General features: G+C 39.1%; 1 long non-coding RNA gene across 2 annotated transcripts in view; it reads right to left on the bottom strand.

The window, feature by feature from the left end:
* Window positions 1-3,236: 3,236 nt before the first annotated feature.
* Window positions 3,237-5,403, bottom strand: part of LOC103476199 (uncharacterized) — a 4,795-nt gene continuing 2,628 nt past the window's right edge. For both annotated transcript variants that reach the window (XR_535422.1, XR_535421.1), the window contains exon 2: window positions 3,237-3,535. This is a non-coding gene — a long non-coding RNA (uncharacterized LOC103476199). The remainder of the gene's footprint in view (window positions 3,536-5,403) is intronic.

Here is a 5,403-nt window from a genome sequence, read left to right as displayed (position 1 = left end):
TAGATAGATAGATAGATAGATAGATAGATAGATAGATAGATAGATAGATAGATAGATAGATAGATAGATAGATAGATAGATAGATAGATAGATAGCACCAGGCACGTGCACAGGGGGTTTGGGGGTTGGGGGTGCTTGAGCACCTGCCCCTTTTGCTCCTTGCCCCCAAGAGCCCTTTTGGTCAAATTTTTATTGTTTTTTTTTTGTATTATCATTTCCTAAGCCCTTTTCTGACATATAAAAACATGTACTAAAATTATTTGCTTTTTTGTTTATTTTTTGTATAACATAATAAGCCGGTTACCTTTGACCTTTTGCCTGTAACGCATGACGCAGTTGCCTCTCGCGCAGTGAGATGAAGCGGCTAACTGGAGCTCAAGTTAGCGAACGTTCCAGATTACAGAACAGTTTTTGGTGAATTAAAAAAACAACAACAACAAAAACGTTTTTGGTGAATAAACTGGAGTAGACTTGTTACTCGTCAGATGACGGAAAACATTGAACGTATCGTTTCTGCTTCAGCTCGGAGTAGCGGTTTAAGCAGAGAGGTAATGAAATACAACAGACACTGACAGGCCTCTGCGTCTGCCTTTCTCTGAAGAACTACTGAGCGGGAGGAGACAGCCAGGTGAGGAAAAACTGTTCTTAACTATCGATTCAGTATTTTTATCATACAGACATTAGGCTGTTGTTGTTGTTGTGCTATTAGCTAGCTGATAGCTAACAACTTTGCTAGCAAAGCAAGATAACTAAAAAGCTTCTCCACTGTATCTTTAATGATAGCAGTCATTCTTTAGTATTGCGTATGCAATAGGGCACAGGTGTCAAACTCCAGTCCTCAAGGGCCGCTGTCCTGCAACTTTTAGATGTGCCTCTGCTGCACCACACCTGAATAGAATAATTATGTCATTAGCAGGACTCTGGAGAACTGATCTACACAAGGAGGGGGTAATTAAGCCATTTCATTCCAGTGTTTTGTACCTGTTGCACATCTAAAAACTGCAGGACAGCGGCCCCTGGTGGTTGAAGAAAAATCCACATATAAGCCACACTGGGCTACAAGCCGCATGGTTTGTAGCCCAGTGCTTAGGAAAAAAGTAGTGGCTTATAGTCAAGAAAATACGGTATATGAAAAAAAATCTGAATGCTCTCTGGTATTGTTCAGGGGGCCGGACCAAATGTGGGGGCGGGCCGGATCCGGCCCGCGGGCCGTAGTTTGGGGACCACTGCTTAAAAGCATCATATTACTGCAGATGTTACACCAAATTCTTACTCTAGAGGGCGCCGTTGCATCTATATACGCTGCTGTCAAAGCATCCTAACGCTCTCAATTTCAGAACCTGGTCTGAAATTGACTATTTATTTATTTATTTATTTATTTATTTATTTATTTATTTATTTATTTATTTATTTATTTATTTATTGTATGTGGGTGGACCACCACAACCTCAAATACTGACTCACAATCTGTGCTAAGATGCTTCTTAAGAGCTTACAAAAAAAGTAGTCTGTCCACTTATTTTGTAATGCATATTATGCTGAATGCCGAGGTTTGTAAATTAGCAAGCACGTGACAAGATAGTTGAATGCATTACATTTAAAAGATAGATTTTTTAATTACCTTAAGAAAATCTTGCTGTTAAAAAATCTCAAATGACCCACAGCTAAATTTTCATTGGACCAACATGGCTTCTGTTATGCAAGAATGAAACTTAGTAAGTTTCAGGAAGACAGAAACCATTTGGTTGATCAACGTTATTGTGAGCGTTTATCATTTTTTAATTCATTTGAAACTGATTATCTGTTAAAGCTGTTACTAATATATGAAATAATATAAACGGGTTTCCTGATTAAATCACCTCATTGCTTAGAATTCTGTTATTTGACGCTTGTCCACTAGAGGTCGTCAGTGACCTTCTCTTAAAGTGTAATTGACCAGAGAAGAAGGTGAATGTCGAAAACAAGGTCAGATTAAAAACATCTTAAATGAGCTAATGGGGTGGAGATGTTTACATGTCTAGAGTGAACAAAATGTCTAATTTTCACCAATATTTACCTGCTGTTAAAGGAAGCACCACTCCAACATGAAATATTGTTTATTATTCTGTACTTATCAACCTAATACAAGCCTTGTCATGAGCGCCATCTCATTTAATTATATGTAGCATATACAAATAAACACAAACACAACAAACGTTTTGAAGAAAAAAGAGAAATATTATAATAAGATTCATCACTCAAACATATTGTAAGTTTAATTTAACTTTTGGTGAGGTGTCAACAAAATATGTGTTTATTTTTTTGGAATCTGAAAACTGGTTAAAATGTAGGTAGATGCTAATGACTAAAATAAATACATCTTTTTCATAATGTAGGAAAGGAGGAACATAAAAGCTAAAGAGTGGAGAACTTTGACTCAACATAATATGTCATCAGAGACAATGTTTAAAGCCATTACACAACAAACAAACAGCAAGATTAGTTAGTTTTTCATCCTTTACCCAGGTTCCTTACAGCAAAAGCAGCCCAGTTAAAAAAAACTTACTTATAATCTGACAGTAGAGTTATTTCTCTTCTGGACTAAGGTCCCAATGTTTCAGGATCCTGACAGCTGTTCTGGGTGGCAGCTCCATGCTCTGAGGCTGCTTTAAGAACATATGTTTTTCTCAGGCTGATCAATAAAGTATTTTAGAAGTGATCTGAATTCTAAACACATGAGGAAGTGAAAAATGTGTTTATTTAAATAAAAAACACCAAAGAAACAGAGTCTGACGTCAGACTTTTGGACAGTTCTCTCCATTGGACACATTTTCTCTCTTTCCTTTTTACTCTCATCTCAGCGAGACTCAGTCGTGGGAACTTATTAGGCGGACTCGTCAGACTTCACCTTCCATCGGTAGAGACCTCTATCATCGCCAAAACCCGTGTCCCGACTCGGGGGGCCTCTGTCGCTGTGGGTCACCCCGCACTGTGCATGTGTGGCTGAGCTGCTGCTCCATATTGTTACAGTTCAAAGGTGGCAGTGTGCTACACCCCCACTTCTCCTAATACCACCTGCTAATCCATCTGCAGGATTACTGTCCACTGTAATCAGTCATCCTCCAAACTGACACACCTCACCTCACGGTGCAGCTCCTGAGTCACCACACACACACACACACACACACACACACACACRCACACRCACACACACACACACACACACACACACACACACACACAYWGWYACACAAGAATATCTCGCATAAGAAATTTATTGTGCTTTGGATCATCACAGTTCTTAGTTGAACAACTGTATCAGGTATGAGTAGCTTTACCGACCTTTACAGAATATGACACACATATTTATGAAAGAAAAACATGTGAAAATCAAAGACAGTTTTAACAGAGGAACCGGATGTTCATGGAAAACCATGGAATGAGTTGGATAGATGCACCACTGAAGAGCCTGGACTGGTTTCAATCTGCTGTATGTCGGACTGAGGAATGGCATTGTGAGTTCTTTGGAAAACTCAACCAGTCTGAAGGAGAACGTCTGAAAATCAGAAAAATGAAAGAAAAAATCTCTCCTTTCCACAAACTGTGTTAAAAATGTGATCTGACAGTCAGCTGAACGGGTTTTGTGTTTTACTTCGATCTCATTCCCATTCAACCTCCTCGAGTTCTTCGTTTTTGAACAATTCGATTCTCATACGGTTACAGCTGCAGGCTTAATCTATAGCCAGATTTACAGCTACAAAATCTATTTACAAAAAGTCTCTTCTCAGCATGACGCTGCCACCACCATGATTCACTGCTTCGTAATTATGCACTACTACTTGTCACTCTACAGTCTCAGTAACATAAAATATATTGAAGTTTGTCGCTGTATGATATGACACAATGTGAAAAATGAAGTGGTGTGAATACTTTTGGCACCATAAGTCTCTCTGTACTTCTTTGACTCTGTGCTGGATTGTTGTCATTTCTTCAGCCTCCTCAGTTTGGATTGTTAATAAACACTAGTGTGTTTTTAATGTCTTAAATATGTTATTTTGTATCAGTGTGTTGTATGTTTACCCCAGTTCCCAAACTATTCAGTCAAATTCAGTTTATTATTCAAATTGGTTCAACAAGTTAAGCCTCAAATTAGAAATAAAATAGCAGTTCTTTAAAAATGACCACATTTCCTATCATTTCTCCAAAGTTCTAATTATAAATGGTCTTAATTAATGAAATGGCGTTTTGGATTGTAATATTTGCAGACCCCTGGGTTGGACTCAAGAGGGACGAATAAATAGAACCATTAATATAACAGTTGTGTGCTTAAAAATTATTTTCAGTCAAATCAAAGTCGATTTTAATCTCTGTTCTGTCAAAATACATCAATGTGAAAAGATGCTCAAAGTTATTTGACTTTTAAGAAGTTCTCATCGAATGCGGTGGCAGCTATTTATTGATACTTTAACTCTTGTCAAGGGGTTTTATAAATATATGCTGCCACGACCGACCTTATGGTCTCGATCTTGATGTGACCCAAAATGAAAACAAGTTTGACATTCATGGTTTAGAGCCCTGTAGACTCTGCATGCATCCGATACTGAACACCGCTTCAGTCGCTATGGAGACGAGAGTGTTTTAAGAGAACAACAAGGCTTAAACAGAAAAAAACAGAGTGATTTAAATCAAGTCATTCCAGACATGAGCCTTGTTCATATGTGTTGGAGAAATTGAACTGGTCCCAAACTTACATGAACTTGTCATATTTTGTTTCTCGTACTGCTTTTTGGTTTTGTTTTAATAAACTAAAGAATAAAACTAATCTGGTTCTGGTTCTGCTGGAGATTTCTTCCTGTTAGAGGGATGTTTTTCCTCTCCACTGTCGCTGCATGCATGCGTGGTATGAGGAACTGCTATAAAGTTACTGACAGTGCAAGCGACTGACGCTACGTGTTCATCCAGGAGGAGTGAACGGTGAAAGTCGCTGATTCCATGCAACCTGCTGGGCTTCCGTAGACAGAAAACTTTTTAAAGTAATTTGATTAATTAACTGAGTTAACTTTACTGATTGAGAATGAATGAGCAGCTCGGTGAACCGGGCTGATGTAGTGAGGAACCCCCCGTCCGCTCCGCCCGGATCACACAACGGGAACACGTCGATCCGCTGCCGCTGCAGCTTCTCCGCTGGTGGAAGCAGATTTATTGACTGAGGGAAATCTACAGGTCATGTGGCGATTTCTGATGACTCGTCAGATTAGACATGCAATGGGACATATTCATCATCATCATCATCATCATCATCATCATCATCATCATCATCATCATAATCCACCTCATCTCGCGGTGGGACCAATTCTCAGTTCTGTCTTAGTTTAAACGTTGCTGTAGCGGGTCTGACTGGTGCGACTGGATGGGGAGTCGGGG

This window comes from Poecilia reticulata, linkage group LG14 (assembly GCF_000633615.1).
Source record: "Poecilia reticulata strain Guanapo linkage group LG14, Guppy_female_1.0+MT, whole genome shotgun sequence".
Lineage (NCBI taxonomy): Eukaryota > Metazoa > Chordata > Actinopteri > Cyprinodontiformes > Poeciliidae > Poecilia > Poecilia reticulata.
The sequence above is the reverse complement of the archived record's forward strand: the minus strand, read 5'-3'. Positions and strand labels throughout refer to the sequence as shown.